Source organism: Ambystoma mexicanum, chromosome 1p (assembly GCF_040938575.1).
Source record: "Ambystoma mexicanum isolate Mex_15411 chromosome 1p, UKY_AmexF1_1, whole genome shotgun sequence".
NCBI lineage: Eukaryota > Metazoa > Chordata > Amphibia > Caudata > Ambystomatidae > Ambystoma > Ambystoma mexicanum.
This window is the reverse complement of record NC_090921.1, coordinates 79,241,252-79,268,138: the sequence shown is the minus strand read 5'-3', so window position 1 is coordinate 79,268,138 and position 26,887 is coordinate 79,241,252. Positions and strand designations below refer to the sequence as shown.

The 26,887-nt window shown below is 48.6% G+C and overlaps 1 long non-coding RNA gene and 1 pseudogene across 1 annotated transcript in view; one reads left to right on the top strand and one right to left on the bottom strand.

The window, feature by feature from the left end:
* Positions 1–26,887, top strand: part of LOC138566322 (uncharacterized) — a 203,119-nt gene that overhangs the window by 3,138 nt on the left and 173,094 nt on the right. The window lies entirely within an intron of this gene.
* On the bottom strand, positions 8,158–13,345 carry LOC138563660 (aconitate hydratase, mitochondrial-like; annotated as a pseudogene).

Genomic DNA, 26,887 nt, shown 5'->3' with positions numbered 1-26,887 from the left:
ATTCAGCCCATCAAAGACTAGGGGCCTGGATAGCCTAGTTTGTTCTCTGGTTTGTCGTAACCCCTCTTGAGTAGTCCCAGATAGCCAGAAAACCTAAATCTTCACCCTCCCAAGTTTCCCCACACAAATGGTTCTTCTGTAGTCCAGCTGTGCAGGAAATCGCCAAATCTGGGGGCAACCATAGAGTTAACAGTGCGGTCCCATCCAATAATTTTCATTCTTCATCGGAGCTTAAGCACTTACTACCTTGGTTGTGTGATTCTCTGTCACTGGAGAGTCGTATAATGCTCAGCTGTACTCTGTACTTCTCGAGCAGAAAGCATTTAAAATGGTTTTGTGCCTGTTAAGGCGATTCTATGTCCTGCTTCTCTCAACCCCTCCTGGGGTATTTTTATGCTCCGCACCCAATAGCTATTGACCTCGTTATCCCGGTTTGTACTTTGGTTTCTAGCACACCCCTCCTGTGGGACCCATCTTCTCTGCCCGCCAAGAGCTAGGGGCCTGGTTAAACTGGTTTGTTCTCTGCTTTATCTCAACCCCTCCTGGGGTAGTCATGTACTCAGCCCGTCAAAGTCTAGGGGCCTGGATAGCTTGGTTTGTTCTCTGGTTTGTCTCAACACCTCCTGGGGTAGGCGTGTACTCAGCCCATCAAAGACTAGGGGCCTGGATAGCCTAGTTTGTTCTCTGGTTTGTCGTAACCCCTCTTGGGGTAGCCATGTATTCAGCCCATCAAAGACTAGGGGCCTGGATAGCCTAGTTTGTTCTCTGGTTTGTCGTAACCCCTCTTGGGGTAGTCATGTATTCAGCCCGTCAAAGGCTAGGGGCCTGGATGGCCCAGTTTGTTCTCTGGTTTGTCGCAACCCCTCTTGGGGTAGTCATGTATTCAGCCTGTCAAAGTCTAGGGGCCTGGATAGCTTGGTTTGTTCTCTGGTTTGTCTCAACACCTCCTGGGGTAGGCGTGTACTCAGCCCGTCAAAGTCTAGGGGCCTGGATAGCTTGGTTTGTTCTCTGGTTTGTCTCAACCCTTCCTGGGGTAGGCGTGTACTTAGGCCATTAAAGGCTAGGGGCCTGGATAGCCTAGTTTGTTCTCTGGTTTGTCGTAACCCCTCTTGGGGTAGTCATGTATTCAGCCTGTCAAAGGCTAGGGGCCTGGATGGCCCAGTTTGTTCTCTGGTTTGTCGCAACCCCTCCTGGGGTATTTAATGTGCTCAGTCCGAAAAGGGTTATCATCTTTCTTGGATCTATTGCCGTCCCTTTGTGGAAATATGGGACTTCTAGTCCCGTAAGTGCTCATACGATTCTTAGCCCACTTTCTGTCTTTTGGATTGTGTATGTTCATAGCTCGGTTCAGGCTTGCCTGAGGCCTCCCACCACCCGCTTTCGGAATGAGGTTGAGTACGTCTTTTCTAGCGACAGTGCTTCTCCTGAGCGCTGGGGACTCTGGATCTCTGACCTGGCTTTGTTCGACGCAGTGATGCTTCCTACGGCGGTTCCTTCTCTTCAGGGGGGACATCCTCTCTGGTCTGCTTCTTCGCCAGGACACCGACCCACTACTTTTTTGTCAGCTTTTCGGTCTTCCACTTCGGTGGGACAGGGCGCTCTGAGTCCTCTGCCCTACAGCAAGCAACATCGTTCTAAGGGATTTCCTGGATCTCTCCGCCCAACAAGAAGCCACTCTGTCTCTTGATTCTCCTTCTCTCTGTGAGGGAGGGAGTCACCCCTCTGCACACTTTGCCACTCGCCGTTGGCTTCTCTGCCGGATGCTCTCCCTCTGGCTGGTTTCCTGCTGTTCTTAAGTTCCTCCATGGTGAGTAGGAAAGCATTCCATTGATCAGCTGTTTCTCCAGGAGATGGGAACGAGTACAGGTCAGTAACCAAGTCTTCCACTTTAAAGGAGCCCTGTCGGTTATTAACAGGTTCACTACCCATAAACATTGAGGTCTCCATAATTCATAAACATTGAAGTCCCCATAATCCATACACATTGAGGTCTTCGAACAGGAGGGATGTGAGAGGGATCCCTGACTTGGGCATCCCTTGTTCCCATAGGGTCGAGGGGGGTCACCCCCAGTGGGATCCCACTTGTCCTGACCCAAGGGAAAGCATTGCGTAGTCCCAAAGGGAGTGGATCTCCCTTGGCAAGAAGGGATGAATTCCCTGGATCCGGCGCAGTATCCACAACTCTTCAGTCTTCTAATCATTGACAAGTACCATGTGCGCAAATATCCACACAAGTACGTAACTCCGCAATTGAGGGATTAACACAAGGTACTCAAGTGAGTCGTACACAGTTTTCTGGTTCCATATTGAACTCTCCCTCGCTTTTTCGGGTCCAGTTTTCTAGGGCCCCCATTGCCCACTCTCAGCCAACAAAGCAAATGTTCCCACGGCAGCTTTGTTGCAACTCAGGAGACGGTCCGATTTTGGGTTAGTCATCCTCAGCTGCCGTGCAATCGGAGTAAGATATATGATAATATTAATGTGGAGTTAAAAGACAACAAGGAGTCTTTGCAGCACCTCAAGGTCAAATTGTCTGCTTTGGAAGCCCTCTTTGTTAAAGGTAAGGTCAATAATCATTTGAGTGGTGCTCTGCAGTCGGGGCATGGGGTAGGGGTGTTGTAAGACCACCCTCCCAACATCACACCATCCCATAAAGAAATCAAGAGCAGGAAAACAGTCAGAAACATTTGACCACCACTTCAAATGGGGGCTCAGGTAAATGTTTGCATCAGTTCTCATGCCTGTAGGAGAATATTGGATCTAATTCCAGCAACGCTTCCGTGGGCAGGATTAGTGATAAAACAACATCATATTAAACGTGTGTGGGAAGTGTTAAAAAGACAGGATGAAACATCCGGCCTTTTCTATCTAATATAAGTAATGCTCCGAGGAAGGATAATGAACATGTAAGTACAGGAGCCCTGACTGTTCTTCAGGAAGATCTTAATAACAATACAACATATTGATCAACGCATTCAATTTACGGCGGCGATCCTACACGAGCTAAATGCCTGGTGTGCATGGGGGGAGGACGTTGTTATTAACGGGCCCCTTGTTAGCATCCTCCCCAATCCCATTGAGCCCTACGGGGGCTCGAATGGGAATGTACCGGGTCCGGGTTCCAGCAAAGGGAATTACCGGGCCCTCCAAGGTCAGAATGGTCCGGTATTTCCCCATTCCAGGGACCCGGTAACAGCGGCATGGCTACCTCCATACTCGTAATGTGGCCCCGCGCCTTGTGAATGTTCAGAACGTGTGTTGCTTGTGGGAGTGAGGCAAAGGTAAAAGTGAAAGAAGTGATGCAATCACAGTTGCCGCCTTAACGACCAGATGCAACAGTAGGGGCTATTACTTGCCAGTAACAATGGTCCGTGCGCGTAGTGCTTCCACCCACATGGCTTGCAGGCAGGCCTCGGAAGCTCTGCTCAACAGTGGGGGGAATGTTCAATGCTTTGTAGCCTCAGAAGTACCCTATGATCGGATAGAGCAACAATGGACTTGGACCGCTCTAGTGCGGGTATCCTAAGGTACAGGTCTTTCAATGTTATCCAACTGTTGGTAATCCCAGCAAGAGCGGGAAGCTTCAAATCAGGGATGGCTCCCTGCCAATGGGAAAGCTATTTGCCTGTAAAGATGGTTTGCATCTCCGTGGATTCTACTGCATTGACTACTAAACCCACCGCAGGGGAAAGCATGGACTATGCCAACTGTGTATAGCAGAAGTGGTGCACGTCACAGAAAGGCACATGTGCATGCACGGTATGCCTTAGAGTTAATGTGTGGGTGTGGGGAATGATATTAAATGTCATGCCCCTGTAGTCTCCTCTCTGGTAATCAGTGGAATTATTGTAATAATTGATTATTGTATAGAAAGACAGGCAGATGTGTTAGGACTAATGCATCCCTGCCATGCAGTGTGAGACGCAAAGTGCTCCCGCTCCCTGCCTAAATAAGGATACTGAACCGAACATTTAAGGAAGGTGAGGTCTGGGAACTAGTGGGAGCATGGAGAAGTCTAAGCGGTCAACGAGTCGCTGGAAGTTCTGCGTCAAGTTGCCAATCTGATCCCACACACTTATTCTGAGGGGCAACATCACCAACTGAGAAACGGTGCGGTCACGGGTTCAGAGAGACCTAAAGGGTGTTGTTCAGGCCTAGAGTTGGGAACCCCAGGTTAAGCCAATCAAGCACACCACTCGTCGGGAAAAATGTTCCTTGCCTTGGAGGGTGATGTTTGTGCTTTGTGGGGCTTCCTACACTCTCTTCTAGATATTATCAACTTGAAGTTCAAGTTCTTTAGAGGGGGGGATTTCACACATGAAATTACTGCACCCACCTATACAGCCCGCCGGGAACCACCCACGCCCCCTGCACCCAAGTTAACATACACATCGGACATGCTCGCACGTTGAAAATCCAAACATCTGCACAGGCCTAATTACCCATGTTTTAAGGGCTGTAAACCGGCAGAAAGCCTCATTCCATGTGCTCAATGACATCATTTTGTTGAATCGGGATAGGTAGATTCCAAACACAGGCTTTTCCATCGAGGGAGAAATCATCGAATTTGTTTAATTAATTTTACTGCAAATGTATCTGGGGGATGGGTTAGGGTAATAAAAAAGGTAGAGGCGGGTTGGAGAGGGATGCAGGGGGTCTCCCCCACTTACATTTGTGGTACAAATTCCTACAGAAAAAAAACTATTAGATGAATTCTCCTTCGATGAAAACATCTGTAGGAAATTGCACATAATCGTGTAATGGAAGGCATTCACATGTAGCGTCAGCATTTACTGATCCCTCTGCTACCAACTCATTCTTCAGGTATTTGCAGCATAAAACTGTTCTCCAAATGCCCCGGCACGCTCTCTTCATGAAGCATATAGCTCATTCTTGTGGTTCACTCAATGAGCATGCATACACAAGTTACTTAAACAGGGGGACTTTATTGCCAATTGCACTTTACAGGTACTGACTCTTACTGTCCTTGTGCTGGAGACTGATCGTCTATATGGGATGGTGCAGGAGGTGGAGCTGTGCAGCTGCAGTCAATGTTATGCCAGTGTCAGGAGGTGTGCCGGGGCTGCCATGGCATTCTTTCCTGCTCCTGCGCTCCGAATGACGCTTCGTGGGCAATCCCCGCCTCTCGCTGGGTCACATCACCTCGCGAGAGGTCGGGCTTGACTTCTTGCGAGTTCGTCGACTCTACGCTCGTCCGGGCTGGCGAAATACTAAAACATTTCCCACTAGTGTTTAAATTGACTTGTTCATGGTTCTTATCTTTGCCCCTTCAGCTATTGCCTCTGGCTCCCTGTAATTTGGTAGGATCATTTGGTGGTGCTCTTTTCAGTGCAGCTTGAGGGTTCCTTTCTTCCCCCTCCCCGGCAGTATATTCAGAAACGCTGCTGGCACTGTTTCTCATCAGGATCTGAGCCTCTTAATTCCCAATGCCTGTGCGAACACTACTGACTGCACACCGCTAATCCTGTCCCGGGCACTTAACTTAACGCAGCAGCAGATACTCTTGCCCCTTATAAGAGCAGTTTAGTGAAAAATCGCAGTTCGAAACCGTGGTATACAGCCAAACTTAAACTCCAGCGTAGACAGGCTGAGAGGAAGCAGAGAACTGGCTATTTATTAGCCGACAAAGTTCTCTTTCGATTGGCTACTACAAGATACCATAGAGCTATTACAGTGGCCAAACAACAATTTCTTTGTGGAAATATTGAGCAGTCTATCAACGGAACCTAAAGCTCTATTTGAGGCAGTTCAATCACTGACCACGCAGCCTATTTTCCGTCCCTCTCAGGAGCTTTGTTTAAATTCTTTGACGATAAGATAGTTGCCATTTGTAGTCTGATTATTACCACTCTTCCGCATTCCACCTTGCCCTAGCCATCTGTTTTAGCGACTTGTGAGCTTAGCTGACTGGTCTACTTTCCCTACTTTTACAGCCCAAGACATTTTAACCGATATTAATGGGCTAAAATCGGTGTCACCCTCTGACCCTATCCCGCTTTCTATATTGAAAGAGGTGTCGAGTGCAGTCATCCCGTGGTTGGTTAACAATTTGCTTTCATCAGGGGTCAGCACCGATGATCTAAAGCACGCCCTTGTAATCCTCCTTCTTAAAAAACGTCTTTGGATCCGCTGGCCTTTTCTAACTTTCACCCTATTTCCCTGCTCCCATTTCTTATGAAACTACTCGAGTCTCTGGTATCTCCTCTTCTAGCCTCTTTTCTTGAACTATCTTCCCTCTTAGACCCCTTTCAATCGGGTTTTCGCCCGGGCCAAGGTACTAAATCTGTCTTGGTGTCAGTAGTTGATGATGTGATGCGATTAGTGGATTTGGGCGGGGTGGGGGCCCTTATTTCATTAGATCTTTAGGCAGCATTTGGCACCAGGGATCAACCCACCTTTGTCCCCCGTCTCTCTTCCGCTGGCCCATCTGGTCAGGTTTTGGCCGGGTTTGCTTCTTTTTTGGCCGGACGCTCTCTGCCACCTTTTCAGTCCCAACCTGTACCTCTGTTACGTGGAGTCCCTCAGGGCTCCTCGTTGTCTCCCACTATGTCCAACATTTACATTCAGCTGATTCTTGGCATCATCCACCCACGTGGCTTCCTGTGCTACTCCTACGCCGGTGACACACAGATTATTCTGCGTCTCGATCTGTCTCAGCCTGATATGGCTGTTCGGCTGAGTTGCCTGGGTGGATGGATGGATGGATGGATGGATGGCTGGCTAGGAACTGGCTTAAATTCAATGGGTGAAGACAGAGGTGCTGGTGGTTGGCACTGCTAATCCTTCGCTGCTCTGGCCTGTTTCATCGGTCAAAGACCTAGGCACCAAGATGATGTCTTCTTTATCCATGGAGGATCAGGTGTCAGCCACTTGTCAAAAGGGTCATTTCAGGCTGTGGACACTATTAGATGTCATGCCCCTGTAGTCTCCTGTCTGGTAATCAGTGGTATTGATTATTGTAAAGCGCTTTATTTGGCTGCACCACACTGTTTGCTCCACCGTTTCCAGCTGTTGCAAAACATGGCTGCTAGAACGGTTCTTTGCCCCCCGCATGTTACCCATAAGACTCTCATTCTTCGGCAGCTCTACTAGCTCACAGTTAAGCAACGTGTGAGGTTTAATTCTCTGTGCTTGGTACACAGAGCTTTTTACAAAAGAGGGGCAGAATATCTTCAGGTGAAGTTGTGCCCTTATGTTCCCCCGAGAGCACTGCGCGCCCAGTCTTCTTTGACTGTTTCCGTTCCTAGGTGTAGGCTCTCTCGAGTTGGAGGCTGTGCTTTCTCAGTGGCTGCGGCACAGGCTTGGAATTCTCTTCCTCTTCACCTGCGTGCTGAGGCCTATTTTACTTTCCGCAGGCCTTGAAAACATTTCTTTTTTAGTTTCTTGTGGGTACTCAGCCAGTGCGTACATTGCTTAGGGTATAGCGCCATGATGCCTTTGGCCGACTGTTGAGCTTTACAAGCGTCGATAACATACCATAAAACACCTTTTTAGATTTTCAAACACTATTAGAAGAAAATCTACTCCCTTAGTTTTTATTTGTGTTGATTTCATGATAGGCAAACGCCCATTAGTCCTGTGCAATTTGTATGGTTATGCAAAGCCTATTGAATGAAATGTACATAGTTCTGCTAATTTCTGGTGATGTCACATCCCATAGCATGCTAATGAGAGCCCCCCCTTTTTTATTAGGACTTGGCCCCGCGTTCACTCCTGCCTCACACCCCTTTGAATAGATTCCTTCTGGGGTGCACATGATCCCATCAGCCTGGTTAACAGTGACAAAAGCTGAATTTGAGAGAGAGGAACAAATACCACCACCTATACCAGGTATGGCAACAGCCAAGAGCCATTTTTATTTGTACATTTTTATGAAATGTTGGAAATAGATCTTTATATTTTATATATAAAATATTTCAGACCCTGACACACGGTCAAGATAAAAATTAATCAGCTGTGCGGGCATTGGTAATATATATGGAATCCGTGGGGTGTTGGTTGCAGGCCAGGTGAAGAATACAAAACCCCACTCAAGAGTATGCGAAGGGGTACGGATCAGTCTGAATTAAGGGGGCAGCGGGCCCAGCTCTTCCCTGGATGGCCCACAAGGACAAAGGAGATCACTGAGCAGTGGCCTCACTGCTGCTGCAACTCCTTCATGCGATTCAGTGAACTACACCCCTGAACCACTCAATCTGGGCTTCGTTGAGGGTGTGGTTGAGCTGGATGGTGTCTGTGCTGCCATTTTGATGCTTGATGATGGTGTCAGGTCTTTTAGTCGCGCAATACTGATTGTGTCCTCGGGGTGAACCTTGTAATAGTCGGCTGGGTCCTCAAATGGGATCGGAAGCAGGCCCTGCTTCTTAAGACTAGTTTCATGGATCCTTGCAAAGATTTTAGTGACAATTACTCGTCCACCTTGATGTCTTCGCTCAAGGGTAGCATGCTCCAGTCTCGAACTCTCATCATGATATGATATGGCATTTATAACGCCCCTGTACACAAGTGTTTCTAGGCGCGACCCTTTGTATTTGTATTTATTGGTTTATAAAGCGCTTTACACCAAAGCGCTATACAATTGAACAACTTAATACATGAACATAAACAGTATAACGGTAGAAGCAAGTTACAATATGAATCAACAAAACAGCAAGAAGAGCAATTAACTGAAGGGAAGAGGGAGAAAAGTGGAATAGGGCTGGGTGGGGGGAAGGGTGATGGAGGTAGGAGGAGGGAAGGGGAAGGTGAGAGTGGGGAGGTAAGGGAGGGGACGGAGATAGTCAAGGGGAAAGGTAAAGGAGGGAGGGAAGACCATAGTTCTCATCCCCAATTACAACCCAGCTGATGATGTTTTTCTTGAAGTAACGTGCAACATCTGGTACAGCTCCATATTCCTGAGTGATGGCATTCTTCGCAGAGCTAGCCTTGTTGTTTTCAAAGTTGATGGCTCCAATAAGAAAATGGTTCTATATGCTGTCCAGATGGCCCCGGAATTTAAGCCAGGGGCTTTAATGTGATCAGTGGTGCACTTCCCCTTCACCTTGATAAGCATCTGCATGTCTTCCAAATCCTTCCCCTCCCACTTATCGAAAGGATGCAGCAACTCTAGACGATGGCTAGTGGGACTGACATCCACCCGCTGGCTGTTACCATCATTAGGCGGGAACGGGCAAGTTTCCTAACCAGAGTAATATTCCACTTTTGGAAGCTCATCGGCATCTGGTGCTTCCAACTTGAACTTCTCTTCTTTGGATCCAGTGACGAAATCGCGCTCAGGGCCAAATTTTAGGGTCCCAGCGATGGCGAAAGCAGTTACAATATCCAGCGATGTGACAAAGGTATGCGTCTCCGGGTTCGCATCAGTCCTTCCAGTGAAATTTCGGTCATAAGAGGTTAAAATGGTGTTCTCTTCACCTTTATTGATGTCCTTGCTGTCCGACTGTCCTATGCACGGGCCACAGTCGTTAGCCAGTACAACACTTCCCACATCATGAAGGATCTACGCATAGCCGCCTCTCTCGATGCTGGCCCTTATCTGCTCTGAGCCTGGGGTAACAGTGAACTGAGATTTGCACTTGATCCCATGGACCGAACTCTGCATGGCCACGGCAGCTGAGTGGCCCATATCCTCATAGACCAACTCTGATGTCCAAGAGCCAGTCATTTGCCGCAGTAACTGCTCCCATCTCTGGCAATGTCTGGAATGAATGGTCCATTGACATCAGACAAAGCAGCAATTTCACTCCTCCGAGTCTTTTCCAGATATTTCTTCATGCAATGGCTGTAGGGGAATACAGACCATATTGCACATTATTGTCATCCCTGTGCATGAGATTGACGCTGCACCAGAACCATGGTATTCCACAATAGCTCCCGTGCTACTCTTTACTGTAAGGATTCGAGCCATCTTTAGAATAACATCCTTTGGAGAGGACCAGCCGGAGGGTTCACCAGTCCGCTTCACACCAATTACCTTGGGATACTTCAGTTCAAGGGGATACTAGCCATGACATCCACTGCGTCAGCTCCTCCTACGTCAAAGCAGCTTCCTCCTAGGCCACCCCCATTTGGTGTGTGAGAGTTTGTGCTTCCAGAACCCAACTCCATATTTGGCACAAACTGGGGCCAAAAACAACTCTTGGTTTATATCCTTTGCCCTGCACAAATCCTTCTCATCGCTCAGCTGGGCCTCAATCAGGTGGTCAATGTGGATGGTGGAAGGCACGACCACCTATGCAAGACCACTACTGATGAACTGCAGCATAGCAATTTGTGCTGTAGCATCCTGCATGGCCATGTGCTCTGGTCGCAGCCATCAGTAGGTGCAGGCCGCTCAATGTCTTGATTTACTGGGGCTACTAGGTGGTAATACACTATTTTCTGTGACCGGGTTAGCAGACACTCTTGCGGTTTATGCACACTGTCAATCTTCTCCTGCAGTGCCTCATAACTGATATAATGATTGAGCTCAAAATAGCTCATGGCCACTTTTTGTTTTGGGAAGAGGGCTGCAGAGACATGGTATGCTGCCAAACCCCATGACAAGAGATTGCTGGAGGCGACCGGCAAGGAGGCAGTTGGACGCAATTTTGTACACTGACAAAGATGAGGGTCGCCTCAATATACCAATTTTCAGAGGCCTCGCCAGAGGTGTGTGTTGGCCCCTACCATTTTTAATCTATATATTTCTGATTTAGGAGTTACGTTGAGACGTGTCAAGGTCCTTCCACCTCCATTGGGACCTCAGAAGGTCCAGTGGATGATATTTGCTGAGGATTTGGTTCTCTTTGACTATACCCAAATTGATCTACAATGTAGTTTCGATGCCATGAATGCTTATATGGATAATACCGATTTGGAGATCATTGGGGTGAAGTCGTAGAGTAGGTATTTTCTTGAGATTATGTAAGCGTGTATCTTTATGTTGGAAATTGAAGAATATACATTTGTCAGGTAGTTGAGCAATATATATATCTAGAAATTGAGAGCGGGACATCACTGTGAGAAGGATTTTTGGAACATGAATGTGAATGATATTTTGAACTGCCCTATTTGTTTGTTTTGAAAAAGGCTCTTGAGCAGCCGAAACACGTGTAAACTAGAGGGCAGGGCTTTTGATTACCAATGGAAAACTCCACGCCTTTTTTCATTCATTCCTTTATGATCGAACTAAAAATAAATATTTTTAGAAAAAATTCTGTGTGTGGCGCAGTCAATGTGTGGTGAACCGCTCTCAATTTCTACTAACCAAGGAGGTAGGGGAATTGGCTCCTCCCAAAATCACTGCACGGACGCGACACGGCCGTAAGGCAATAATTAACAAGGTCGCCGACATAAGAAGTTGCAACAAAAAGACACCCCCAAACAAACTCTGTAATATATATATCTAGTCTTTCAAGTATTGAAGAGACTGTCAAAGATAATTCTATTTCAAAGAATACAGGTTAAATCCCAGCTATAGTCCTCTTAGATGCTTACAATTACTATTAAATATGGGTTCTTCGCATTTTTGCCACTTTTGAAATACTATAAAACAAAGGTCTTGCCTCCTTAGTATTTTAGGTCTTATTTTTTTTATTTTGAGGAACTAGATATTTGGGATGGGAGTCCTCTTATTGAAAAGGGTCTTGTGTTTTCCATTTTATGCCCCAATATCTGTGATTAGGTACGAAGTAGGTCTTATCTCTGTATAAGCTATAGTTAGTTGGACATTTTTATTGTTATATGCTATGTTATGTTAAAAGAATTTATTGAGCGCTCGTACCACTGGAGGCTTTTTGGCGCTAGTTGTGCGGAGGGAGAATGATATGATAAGGAGAGCTAAAATAAGAGCGTCTTCAGCGAGCGACGAAAGACAAAATGATCCACAGTCTCACGTATTGTGAGAGGCAAAATCGTTCCATGCTCTGTCGGCAGCTACAGGGAACGCACGCCGCCTGTTCTTGAGAGACTGAACCGGGGAACTGTCACTAAGAAGGCAGAGTGAGAGCGCAGCATACGCCCAGGAGCATAGGGTACACATTTCTCCTGTAGGTATTCTGTTCCAAGGCCATAGAAGGCCGGATGCACCATGCACAACGCCTTAAAAAGAACTCAGCTTTCAACAGGACGCCAGTGAAGATTCTTTAATACGGGGGAGATGTGCACGCCAAAAGAAGGGCAAAAAATTGCTCTGACTCCCGCATTTTGGAGTAGCTGCAGCCGGTTGACATTGGTAGCGAGGTTGAGCCAGATAGAGTGAGTTGCAGTAGTCAAGCCTAATCAAAACCAGCGCCGCTACTACCGGAACCTGACACTCGGCTGGAATGAAAGGGAGGACCTTCCGAAGAATCCGGAGCTTGAAATGCCAAGTTTTGCAAACTGCCGCCACCTGCTCATCCATGGCAAGAGATGCTGAGAGTCTGACCACTAGATTCTTGACTGACGACACAGGCACGCAAAGAGGGCCAAGGCAAGCAGGCCAGAACTCTGCGGTCCAAAAATGAAGGGGGGAGGAAGTACCCAGGACCAGGACCTCAGTTTTACTGCCGTTAACTTTTAACCAATTGGATTTCATCCATGATCCGAGATCCTCCAGACACTTCCTCAGCCGTGCCACTGTATCGGCTTGAGTCAGGTCCAGACGAACCAAGATTTGGGTGTCGTCCGCATACGAATAATAATGGAACCCATGAGACAGAATGAGAAGCAGGACGGGCCTGATAGGAACACCAGAGAAGAGTGAAACCGGACTAGAACAAAAAGGGGGCAGTGAGACTGATTTGGAACGATCGGTCAGGAAAGCCACAAACCAGTCGAGAACCTGGCCAGACAGACCAGCGTCAGCGAGCCGGGAGATCAAGGTAGGATGATCCACAGTGTTGAAAGCGGCAGAAATATCCAGCAGCAGAACCACTCGGACACCTCCCTGACCCACCAACCACGCTAGGTCGTCAAGAACTGAGTTCAGGGCTGATTCCGTGCCTCTCCCTGGCCGTAAGCCAGACTGAAACGAATCAAAATAATGAGAGGATTCCAAAAAGGTGGACAGCAGGAGAGAAACCAGTGCTTCCAGTACCTTCATCAGAAAGGGAAGAAGTGAGTTTGGGCGATAGTTGGACAGCACTTCAGGATCTAATGAAGGCTTCTTCAGCAGAGGGATCACCAGCGTGTGCTTAAGACTATATGGGATCACACCGCTGGTAAGTGAGGCATTAACAGCCGCCTTAATGTGAGCAATTAGGCCACCCGAGGCTTCCTTCAAGAGGGCTAGGGGTATGGCCTCAGCCGGAGATGCTGATTTAAGGCGTTGGATAGCCCCTAATACATCCGTATCAGAGAACATAGGAAATGTAGACCATTTACCATGGGCCAAGGGGGGGGTGCAGCAGAGGCTATAGGGCAAGTTGGCTGAGTCGACTCCCTCTTTATCTCATACCGGCTGTTGGTGATTTTGGTCACAAAGAATGAGGGGAGAGAGTTGCACAGGGAATGCACAAGATCAAAGAGTGCCTTAGGTTTGTTGAGGGCCACCTGTTATATGCTGAGATTCTAAGCCCCACCTGACAACTCACTGTGTGGATATTAAGAAGGTAGTGGATAAACTATCCTTCTTAGAAATTAATGATTGTGGGCCTCATTACGAGTCACCCGGTATGGAAATAACTGTGGCGGTAGACCCACCGCCACCGTTATGTCCATACCGGGTGATTTGCGGTCCTGCAGGCAGACGTGGAAACACCGGCACCATCATGAATTGGTGCCGGTGTTTCCATGGTCCACATTCCCATTGAGTCCTATGGGACACAATGGGAATGGGGGTTTACCGAATTCTGCCTCCGGAATTCCCGGGACACCGGAGTCGTAATGCCCCAGTATTTCTGGGAATCACAGAGGCGGAATGGTAATAAGAGTCCGGCGGTAACCGAGCCGGAAAAACCGGCAGGTTACCGCCGGACTCGTAATGAGGCTCTGTGTCTCTAAATGTAGTGCATTTCCGCAAGTTTGCGGAAATTTTATTAGAAATATTGTTGATGAATCCCGAATCCATGAAAAAGAAACTGTGGCAGGTGGATTAGTGTGTTACCAGAGGCTTAATTTCAAGGTATATATAACATATACATAATTTTATACATGAACAGCTGAATAGGGAATACAGAATATTAGGAAAGGCTCCTATGTATCTGTCTAAACGACCAAATGCTAGTTGAAGAACATATTTTATGAGGATACATTTTAACTTAATTCCCATTTATGATATTTGCGGTTCACATAGTGTCACTTGTCAAATATTTAACCATGGCCACAGGGGATAAGCAGCCCTCTCCCAGTCCAGGGGAGGTGAGAGGAGAAAGTGAGAATCCAGAACCAAATATGTCCCTATGGGAAAGTGCAGCGAGATAACGCTAACTCCTTGCATCCCCACACTTCTCTTAGCATGGTTCTGTACCGAACCATGCCTTCACCCTTGCCTCTATGTGCATATGCTTGCCAGTATCCTTTTGCCTTTTCAGATGCCAGCATGCTAGAAAAAGAAGAGACCGGAAAGTGAGGAGAACATGTAGAAGCAATGGAAGTAATTGCATGTCCGAACATAACCTAAGCACCGCAGGGACATGTTCACCGCAGCATAGCGATTACCAAGAGAGAGACGCCACTCCAGCCATGCAACAGCACAGTGCTAACGGTTTAATGTAAAGATAAAAGAGAATGTGAGAGAGAATTGAGCCTTGAGGGACACCATCAGGAACCAAAAGATGGGAGGATCCACATGGACTGGAAATAATGGGCCGCCTCCTGAAAGACCGAAAGGAATCACACCAATTCAGGACAACGCCGCCGAGACCCATACATTCTACTCATATTGTCAGGAGGAATGTATGTGATCCAGTATCAAATGCTGTGGATAAATCTAGTAGAACCAATGGACAACCCTCACTGCCATAAAGAATGTGGTAGATGGGAGCGGGTGTCCACACAAATATGAAAGGATTTGGGGTACATGGAATTGAAAAAGGTTAAATAGAGGGGGATGGGAAGGTGAAACTGTTGATTGGTTGAATTGTTTTGGGAAAGTTTGAGTACTGCTGTAGTGTTGTACATGATTGCATGGAATGCAGTGTTTTTATATGAAAATCTAATCAAAGTAAGACGTTTGTTAAAAAAAAGAATGTGGTAGATATCTAAAGCTTGTAAAGTCACACATTCTGTGCTATGATGACAGCTATCTCTGGATTGTGTGACAGGGTCAGTAACCTGACCCTGTTAAGTGGGTATGGGAACCCCTCTCAAACTAGAGTTGGAAGGACCCCAGTTTGCGTCCCTTCAACCTGTGCCTACATTCATTAGCAGAGTTCCATATTTCCTTGCCAAATGCCGGTCCCACACAATGCTAGCTCGTGTCTTTCTATTTTTCTTAGGAACTATCAAGGTCCAGCAGTATGAGCGGCAAAAGAACCAACACACCGCCTCACCGAGCACGAAACAAGAGCGAAGCTCATACATTGGTCTGGCACCTCTGGCACCCTACACAAAGCAGACCTGGAAAGTAGCTTTTCCATCGGTCAGCACTCTGAGCGGTCTGTTCTGCTCACTGACAATGAGAACAACCATGCCTGCCGCAAGCAACCAAAGCAATTTGATCCGCTCACTGGCAATGCCTACGCACTGCATGCTCCTCGCGGGATCTGTTTATCTTCATACACCAAGACACAGGAGTGGTCCCCTCAGCTAATTAATATCATAAATACTATGCCAAGACCCAACAGGTCATACTTGCAGTGGGCCGCCATTGTGAAAGTTCAGCACACCCCTAGTACGAGAAGGGGCGGGGCTAAAACATCTTTTGCATGTTTTGATCAATTTAATCCGGTCCCTGTGGAAAGGAGAGACAGCACTTGGCCCAGGGAACCAGAGTAGGGGGGAGCCAATGGGGAGAGAAAGTGACATGATAAAAGAGAAGGCAGAAAACAGAAGTTGTGAGTTGTCAGGTGAGGTCAGAGGAGGTGGACACAGAGACCAAGAGGATGAAGCGTGGTTACTGAACGGTTACTGAAGGATTGTCCAAGGTGAGGTATTGGTTGGTGGGAAAAGTTGGTAATTCGGTTTCAGTGTGTGTACAAGGTATGTGAGTAGAGCTGGTAGGGGAGAGTACAGAGTGAGAATATGACTGAGGGAGTGAAAGGAGGGTGGAGGTAGAAGGTACAGAGAGAAAGGAACACTGGAGGCACAGGAGCGGCAGTGTCAGGGAGAGAGAGAGAGAGAGAGGGAGAGAGAAAGATGGTAGGTGAAGTAGGGGACAAGGAGGGGAATTGAGAGAGACAGAACAACGCCAGGGAAAGAAATAGAGGAGGGAAGTAAAATACCAAGTGGGGCCTGAGTGTCTGGAACGCACCTATTATTTCAATCCAACTTTGGGTACCGTAGGTTAAGGACCAACTAGATTGTTCCCATTGGGAGTTAGAGAGATATAAGGCCTTTGCCTTCATGCCATCACCATGAGACAGACAGATATAAGATAGGGGGTCACTGATCTCTAATGCCCAAGCCTGGAGTTGAGGTATGCCTGTCTTAAGGAAAGTCTGCTCTTTTCTAGCTTAGATAGAGAGGGACGGCTCTTAGGGAGCTCCATAAAGAACAATAAAATAAAATGGAGCTTCTTCGGGACTTGGTGTGTGCTTGAGGCCATCTGTGACAACTGCTAACTTTCGTAAGACATTGTGATTTGATATATGGCCTACTTCCTGTTGGGCCCCAACCCTTTCCAGAATTCGTGTGATAAGAGGTAAGTTGTTAATCGGTCGGTAGTTACTTCGATTCTCAGGATCTCAGGTAGGCTTTTTCAGTAGAGGGATAGCAAGTCCAATATTTAAAGCCATGGGAAATTGTCTCAAAAGTAGGGAAGCATTGATGGTAGAGTACAAAGACGAGAGGGAAGTGGTGGAGAGACTTTTCCAGACTTCAGTTTCATCCAAGTAAAAAGTAGGTTTCATCGTAGCCAGAAGAAATAAATAAATGAAATATAAATAAATAAAGATCAAAGGCACAGTAGATTCAAAATCAAACTCAGTCCAATATGGTATATTTTGTTAGGAAGAAAAAGAAAATAAAGGAGTAGTAACTTTGACAGCTATTTCAGTCTGAAGTTTAGCACTTTATATCTTTTTAACGTACTGATACAGGAACAGGAAGGAGTCCACTGATACTGGGTATTCTAGGTAAGCGGGTCAAATAATGTATTACAGTACTGAAAATAACTCTGGGTTTATTGATAGTGGATATTTGTGTAGACAAATGTTTGGCCGTGGCGATTGTTATTTTTTGTGTTCTAGGCAGACGTTGAGAAATATAGACAGGTCAAGTTTGGGTTTAGATTTTTTTTTCCAGTGGCTCTCAAGACGCTGAAACAATTATTTGGGTATGCAGTGGGTATATCGAATACAAAACAACTGATGAAAAAATAAGTTCCTCCCAATATCTCTTAAAGGTGTATCTCCCCAACTCTAAAGTCGAAATCAGCATCTTACATCTTATATACTAGAGAGAGCGCCTTTCCGGGTGGTGCTCATGTCTAGCCATTTCTCAAACTGGTTTTCGGTTCCTGGAGAGACGAGTATCCCACTTTGGGTCCGTAAACACCGCCTTGAGCCTTAAGTATTCAAAAATCAAAATCCTATCCTAACCCAGTCCCTCCTGGATTTCCTCATAGCCCCTAATGCGACCCTCCCCAACAACTGTTCCACCCTCTCCAAACCCCAATCTGACCACTGCTGGGAGCCCCTCATCCTCTGCTTCGTCAGATGGATTGGGGGCCTCACACTAACGCAATAGGTGAGGGTCGGGTCAAAAGAAATCTGTTTGCACTGCTGTTCTTCTACAGGTCCCACAGGACACCCAGTGTGGGGTGCTCTCTCGCAACTCTCAGAATTTCCCTAAACGGGTCCCACAGATAGTCCCTCACCTTCAACGTGTGCATTTTCAAGTCCTCCAATTAAGACCAGTAAGTCCTAAGGCTCTCCCTCAATTGTTCCAGCAGGACTATCAGTTGCGCTGCTTTATAGTATAGATACGAGTCTTGGAAGCAAAAAATCCCTGGGCCCGTGGAAGCATCAGGGTAATCCACTTAACTTGTGATCTCCTATCCTGTCAGATTAATCTAGATAATGCCCCCTTCAGCTCACCAAAGAAAGCTTCTGGGAGTCTCAACGGAAGGGTGGTAAATAGATAGAGCAGCCTGGGGAAGACGTTCATTTTCACCACTACTATCCGTCCATACCACGACAGGGGGCCTCCATCTCTGGAGGTCCTCCTTAATCTTAAGTAATATCGGGTCAAAGTTCGCTTTCACAAGGCCTGACAGATCTCTCAGCAGCATTACCCACAGGTACTTGGTTTGGGCTTGTTCGACCCTCATCCCAGAGTATCGGGTGCAGCCTTCTGAAAGAGGGCATCCTGGACCCACAGGCACAATGGTGGATTTATCTACATTGATTTTCAGGCCCCAGAGGTACCCATAGCTCTGTATTTGTTCCAAGAACTTTGGTAGCGAGGCACTCACTTCAGTGAGATATGGCGTGATATCGTCTGCAACGAGGGACGATTTGAACTCCACCTCCGCACACGTAATGCCCTTGATCCACTGGTTGGCCCTGATTGCAATCGCCAGTGGTTCCATCGTGAGGGCATACATATAGCAGCAGCGAGAGGGGGCACACCTGCCGCGTCCCACGTGTCAAGCAGAACGCCTCAGACATGATGCCATTCACCCTCACTCGCGCAATCGACTGTGTGTTCATCACCTCCACCCACTTAAAAAATCCCTGCCCAAGGCTCATTCTCTTCAGTACCGCCACCCTGTAGAATGCCTCCTTAGAGTTGTGAGAAACCTTAAGGTGCCTCACTCGCTAATCCCCAGGGATCTGTCATCCAGGTGGCCAGGACACGACCATCACTATTGGATCCAGTTCCTAGGGGTGGACCAGTGAGGGAGGATCACCTAGAGCGGGGGTCTTCAGGAAGTGTAAGTGGGAAACCGAAGGGTGAGACACGGTATCCCCTTCCTCATGACACCTTTTACCCATCCTGCCAGGTAGGATATTTAGCAACTTTAACTCCCCCACCCCCTTTTCCAACACGAACACTTTCTCACACCTTGAGCGACAATGGACTAAGACCAGAGCTGTTTTTCTGACATGTCCCAAAACAAGGGTCAGGCAGAATCAGGCAATTGCTGACAACTACGCACACCTGACTGCCCTTCCCTTCCCAATATGATTAAAAGGCAGAGCACGAGAGCAAACTCTGAGCAACGCCGAACGCACAAAGAAGCAGCTATTCCAGGACTGCAGTTCAAACGGATGAGAAAGGCGGCGAGACCTGAAAGGACGTCAAGAAGATATGTTCCATTGCCCTTTTCTACCCAGGTCCTCAAAGCTTCCAATGAAGAAAACATAAGCCTGGTAATCGCAGCTGGTGAATGGTGTGACGGATGTCAGCTGTACATGGAAACCCTCCCGCACTGATAGACAGGGTGGGGAGACATGGTTGCCATCATGGTACCGTCCTTGACTCCAGCGGCAGAAGAAACTCCAATGAGTTCAGCTCAGCCGGTGAGTTGAAAGAACCTGATAGGGGACCGGTACTGGGTTGGGCTCAAGCTTGCAGTGACAACATTAGGAAGATGAATGGACAGAGATCTTTTTTGTGAATGAACTTGGTACCAGAGATGGAGTGGTCTGGCGCCACGTGGGTGCTTATTCGAAGGTCTCTAGCTGGTACCCATCTCCTGAACAAAGAGAATGTGAAAACTACAAAAGTATGGGAAATACCAATAACAAGAGGCCATAGGGAAGGCCAGCGTGAAGTGTCAAGGTGGTTATACAAGGGTCAAGCTAGAATCTTTAGTACAATCGAAAGTTACAGAAGTTTTGACGATTATAAGACTGTGAGCCCCATTAAGAGAATTTGTGAAACGGCCGTTTGCGCCCAGCTGAGGTGAACACTGTGCGAACAATAATTTTGCGAAGCCAACACTTGCCACACACTAACAGAGTGGACCAGCGAGACTTGATCACCCTTCATAAGTCTCTATTTACAATTGGCAAGCGTGTTAAAGTCTGAACCTGACTGAGGGAGGCTGGCCACTGAGAAAAGGATCAGAGCCAAGCTGAGGGGGATCCGCTCAGGAGCAGACGTCCTGAGCGGGTCCCACGAGGGGACCTCGTAATGCGGCGGTATGGGTTTAATGGCACCGGCAGCTCTACCGGCGCCGTTAAACCCAGGGTTGTAATGAGGCCTATTGAGAGAAAGCAGAAAGAGGGGAAAAGACACAAGACATTGAGAGTAAGCGGAAAGAGGCGCTTAGTCACAGCTGGACTGGTCTATTACTCAGGAATCAGTGAAGGAACTCGATTCTATCAACAAGCCCCCCTGCCAGAAGTAGCAGGACGGAGAGCTCATCATTCACACTTACCAGGTGAGCTTTATGGGCCGGTACGTGGCCACTGAAATCGCACCTTGGGTCGAAGGGTTTGGGAGATACCACAGTCACCTATCAGCGCATTCACGTTTTTCCCATATCCACGCAGGAGCAGTTCCAACGATTGTCCCACCCACAGCTAATCCGCAGGGGACGAAACCAGAAGGGGGTGATCTAACTCCAGGGAGGGCTGCAACTATTCCCCAACGCGTCTGCAGAGACCAGGTGAGCGTAACAATCCACCACCAAAACCGCATTGAATACTTAAGCCATAAATGGGGCCAACGTGGATCTAAACCACTTATAAAATTGTGCTGAGAACCCATCACTCCCTGGCGCTGTGCCTAACTTCATCCCTTTTATAAACTGTACGACGTCCTCTTCAGAGATAGGCTCTCCCAGGTGGGTCGATTCCTCCTGTTGTACATCCGGCAGGGCCAGGGTGTCCAAACACATAGCTATTTGCCCCTCGTCACCTTCAAACTCTGATGTATAGAGCCCTTCATAGAACCTGGCAAATTCCCTGCCCACACTCTCAGGGTCGTGCACTGCCACACCATCCTAGCCCCTTATAGTCCCAATCATCTTCTTTTTCTCTCTTCCTGCAGTCTCCCTGCAAGTATTTTATCTTCCCTCTCCCCTCACTCGTGGTATTTTTGCTTTGGGAATATTAATTTATTTTCTGTGTCCTGAACTAGAATCACCTTAAGCTTAGCCCTATGGAGCCTCAACTCCGCCGTGGTAGACTTTGTGAGATACGTCCACCCGGCTGTAGGCCTCTAATCTTAAGCCTCAGCTCCTCCTCCTCTTCCTCCCTCTCCTTCTTTTTTTGGGAGCCTATTCTGATATGCACTCCCAGAATAGTGGCCTTAAAACCCCCCAAAGAGTTTGCAGCCCCACCTCCCCATTTTCATTAAAAGAAAAATAGTCGTGATATCAGTAAATACGGACTGCGAGACCTCTCTATCCTTTAACAGAAAATAATTACAACTCCACCCTCCCAAAGTTCTCCGCCTGGGGGGAGGTGTGGTCCCATCGAGCACACAGCCATGTTGTGGTCTGACCACGGAACTGGTGACACCACCAAATCATTTACCTGAGCCTTGACCTCCACATCCACTAGTATTAGATCAATGCGTGAGTAGGAGTTATGAACCGCCGAGAAAAATGTGAAAGGTCGATCTCCCTCCTCCCCCTCTCTTTCAGTGAGTCAACAAGGCACAGCTCCTGGTTGATGTTCCCAAATCAGCTGGAGGAAGCCTTGCCCATGGTATCCCCCACACCCACCCCAATCTCTTACAGTCCCTCGTTGGGTCTAGGACCATATTAAAATCTCCCCCCACCACCAGGCAGCCTTCCACAAACATCATCAGTTCCTCCTTAACCCCTTCCCAAAAGTCTGCCTGCCCCGTGTTGGGGGTGTATATTGAGCACAGGATAATCCTTTCACCTTTCAGGCTTGCCTTAATAAACAGATAGCACCCACTCGGGACCCTCTGTGTCCCGTCCACCACCAGTCCAAGGCGGGCCAACACAATGATCGCCACGCCACCATTTTTCTCTGTTCCCGACGCTGTGAGCACCTACCCACCTGTTTCGCCCAAAATCTCGCTCCCTTGCCCCTCTGCCAGTGTGTCTCCTGCACCATGAGGATATCGAGTTTGGCCCGCCTAAATTCCCATAGGGTCACCGATCGCTTGCCAGGTGAGTTTAGCCCTCTAACATTGAGATAGTCAATCACCAGTTCATCATCTACAGACATGTCTCCAGTTCCATTCCTTCCTTTTAAGCCATCCCTCCCCTCTAGAAAGATGGAACCTGTGCCCCACGTGAAGCTGTCCACTGACCCAATGAAAAAACATCAAACCGCATAAACTCCCCCTGGGCGGAACCCCAAACTGCCCAACCCCCACCCTGCCCTCCCACCCTAGGGCATCCAACCCCAACCCCGACACCGACACCACTACGAGTCAGGATAGGATCACCAGAAGGTCCTGAGTCAACTGGACTTTCTCAAACCACACCTTAGTTTTACTGAGCTCCCCTCCACCCTCCTACCAGTCTTACAACCCCATAATTGCCCCCCCACCACAGAGGATGATCATAATCCAGGCCACACCCTCCCCCCAATTCGACTGGTACTTCTCATGAGCCCTGCGGATCCCTCGGCGGGGTGTTGAATTTCTTAAATTTGTGGGAACTCTGCATCCTGCACCTGTTTCTGATAGCAGCGGTCCGGCCCTCCCCTCCAGCGGTATCTCCCGAGTGGTCTGCTCAGAGCCATAAGTCCCCCATTAGTTCCTCCGTAACCTGGAGTATGTCCATCTCCCTCTCCCTCATGCTCAAGTTCAAGGAGAATGAAAAGACCCATTGGTAGGGCGCCCCTCTCTCCATTAGCCACTTGGTAAGCGGCCCACACATCCTTCTCCTCACAAGGGTGTGAGACAATACATCCTGGACCCCCTTCCTAGTCCTGTCCAGGATCCTTGTCCACTGCTCATAATAGTTTAACCTTGCCAGCACTGAGCGAGGTCGTCCTGGCCTTCCTCCTGCCCACTGGGCCCCGTTAAGCACTAGTTCATCCATGCTGTCATTGCCAAACAGGATGCAAAGGACTTCTCGGATTGCTCTGTTGATGTCACTTTCCATCTCCCCCTCCTTTTCCGGGAGGCCAAATAAGCGTAGGCTGTTCCGGCGTTCTCTGTTTTCAATGTCATCCATTTTGAGTGCTGTTTCGTTTGGCCTCCCTTTTTTCCAGCTTCAACAGCTGCACCCCCACCTGGAGCCCAAGGGTATCGAGGTGGACTCCAACTCCTGTATCTTGTCCTCCACTGTAACCAGTATGTGATCTATTTTATCCAGCCTGCCATGCAGGGCTGAGCGGAAGCCCTGAATTTCCTCCATGAGGGTCGCAACATCTGACTTCCTCGTGGCTGGGTCACCCTCCATTCTATTCGCCTGGGAGGTCGGCCCTACCCTGGGCAGGATGGAGCCAGGACATAGGACCCTTCACAGGATACAGCAGACTCGACTCCCCCTCTCCACGCACGTGAAGTTTGAGACTCCTGCGGGACGGCCCCCATCGACCTCTACAGGGCCATCCCAATGCTACTAGTGTCGGGACCACTCCAGTCACCACTCCAGTCTCTCTGGCAGGGAGATGGCTGGGCCTCAGTGCTTCTGCTCCACCACACCACGACCCAGCTGTCTCTACCTCAGGTCTGGGCTCGGGGATGTCCCCCGGGTGCAGTCCAATGCTAGACCTCTCCAATTGGTTTCTGCTCCTTCAGTCTATGGCCACCTCTTGCCTCCTCCTGTGTTGTGTCCCACTAAAACTGCTGCCCATCTCGCTCCCCGCCGCTGACTCACTCCTCACGCCACCTCCTCAGCCTTTAAATCGGGCGGTGCGGGGTGGCCCACTCCCTGTAGTGGGGCACCACCTGCTCCCAGGGCCGGAACTCAAGGCACGGGCTGCGCTACGGGGTGATCACACTAATCCACCCATTTGCCTCTAATTCCTGCAGGACACAGGTGCCCCCTGCTCCTCTTCTGTGGCACACCACAGGTGGGATGGCTGCCATTCTCCCAGGGGGGGGGGGTTTGACTGCCCGTAGATCTTAGTGGGCCCCTTCCCCGAGGCCTCTCCATAATCACTCTGTGGTGAGGCTCCTGCCACAAACCAGGGAACCCCAGCCTGGGTCACCCCTGTAATCCATACTATGGGCCCTTCAGCAGGAGGGGCCCCCACAGTCACTCGCTCCCTGGGTGGTACCTCACTGTGCTCTGTGGGACTGCCCGGCTGGGTGCTATCTGTCTCTCCACACCCTGGGCCTCCAGGCCTGTGCTCCTCCTTGGGACTTCTGCTCCCTTCTGGGGCCGAGCCACCCTAGTCATTGCAGTGCCTTGATGGCGTTGTCAAGGCCAATCCCACTCCTTCATGCTGGTCGCCTCCTGGACTGTCTCGGGGGGCCCTGGGTTGCTGACCAGAGAGGAGTGTGGGAGGTGTGTGGGCAGCATGGCGACTCTTGACACCTGCGTGCCCCGGCCCTCTGACTCCGGGATTGCCGCAGCCCAGGCCCCACGTATGCTCTTTCAGCTCACTGCTGCGGGCCGGGGAACATCGTCTCTCCCGCCTCCATTGCCGACACAGCTATGTCAGCTGTTGAGGCTCAGATCTGTCCCAAAGTTGGAGCTGGGGCACCTTCTTATCCCGGGGGTGGGTGGCACCTCGGGTTCTGCCTCCTGGGGAGGGCTCAGAACCCCTTTTCGTCCTGCAGGCTCAGCAGAAGGGAAATCAGACAAACAAAACATAACCATCACACCCGGCATTTTCGGTTAGAAGCTTCTCCAGCATACATTTGCATGTTATTTATTACTGCCTTCCCCCCTCCCCCCATTTTAACTCGAGCTTCCACCTCAGTTCATCGGATTACCCTTCTTCTGGGGTTAATCCACTTCACCGTTCTCGGACGTGTCATATTCACTAGAATTGGCTTGGGAGGATCTCGGCAATGTGGCTACCATTTGTCTCCATGCTATCAGAGGCCCCACCTAGCTATCCTCGCCCCTGCCAGCTGCCTCATACCATGCTACTGTCTCGGCTTCTGTCCATTTTAGGAGGGCATGCCACCATAACTCTAGTCGGGGTCTGTGGGCTGCTTTCCAACTCATGGCTATTCTCGTTTGGCCAAGAGGTAGGCCAGATCCTTGAGTTTGCAAACGTGTTTTAGGTTGCGTGATCTGGTGAATCCCCCCCAACATGCATGTCCATATAGATTCCACATCTAGCTTGATTCCCTTTTCAGATAATCGTAGCTTAACTTCCTCCCAGAATTTCCCCACGTCTGGGCACGCACAGAATTTATGGATCATCCCGGCTTCCACCTCCCCGCATTTGGGGCATTTTTGTTCTTCCTTACTTCCAAATCTGGCGACCCTTTTGGGGGTCCTGTATGCCCTATGGGTGACACATAACTGTATCTGCTGCAGCCTTGCATTCCTAGACACCTTTTTGTGTGTCTCTCTGTGCTCTTTCCCACTGCCCGTCTTGCATAGGTTCTCCCGCTTCCTCCTCCCAATGTCGTCTCAATTGGATCAACTCCTTACCCACTCTAAACATAGATCCGGCATGTTTTGTGCCCTCCCTCCGAGATATCATACATCGTTTCTATGGCAGTGTCCGGTTGTTCTGCTAGTGCTATTTAGGACCTCCTTTCTTCCACCCGTTTAATTTTTCTGGTATATGTGATATATTGCCCTATGTGTACCCCAGTCTCGTCTACTACGTTTGGAAGTCCAATGCCTTCCCTTCTTGCTATATATCTCCTAGGGTCGCTAGGCCTACCGGCTCCCAGTATTTGCGGATCCCTTTCCGCAATTGCTCATCCCCCTCACATAGCGCCACGAGTGGCGCCTGCGGGGAGCATGGGGTCGGGTTTCCCATAGCTCGACATGCTTTGTGCCATGTCTTCCAGCCCAGTTCCAGCAATCTTGGTCTCCCCTGCAACTCTGCTTTGGTTAGCCATATCAATTTCTTTAGAAAGTAATGGTCACATTCACCTTTCAGCAATCTAGATTCTGCTGTCTCCTCTTCAGACAGCCACCTAGCGACATATTGTAACTGCCCTGCCAAGTGGTACATCTCAAAGTTTGGCAGGTTTATGCCCCCTCTGTCTGCGTGTTCTGTAGTTACCATAGGGCCACTCTATTTCTGGAGTTGTGCCACAAAAAACCTCTACATATACATATACTCTCGATACATATACTCACACCAACTGCTGCACTAAGAATGCAATCTATGCGATATCGTGTCCATGTGACCTATTGTATATAGGTAAAACCGTTAGAGCAGTTAAGGTCCGCATCGGAGAACATCGGTCATGTATCAGAAATCACACCCCTGACAAACCCTTGGTCGACCACTTCAAGAGGTTCAATCACAAAGATACAGAAATAAAGTGGTTTGTTTTACAAACTTTAAACCCAAATACAAGAGGCGGCGATATGGCAATGGCTCTACACCGTCTCGAACAGAAATGGATTTATTCCTTAGATACAGTACAACATGGGTTAAATATTTCGGTAGAATGGAACGTACTAAACAGTAACTAAGTCTATGTGGCCTAGTACCACCTTGCCCACAATACATTGCACATGTAAGTCTCCCTCAATTGCGAGGGATGTGTCTGTAGCATTCCGACCTGTGACATGCACCTGCACCCATAGAATTTCGCTTACCTGGGGTGGCTGGACTTACTCTCCACCCACCTACCAGGAAGCAATTATGGGAGTACGCCACCCACTATCGTGGGTTGACTCGCATGCATGCATCAGGTGCTCTCGGCGCGGCTGTTGGTCTACTGAGCCCAGAATTCCATGACAAGGTAAATAAACCCAGTCATGCACGTTTCT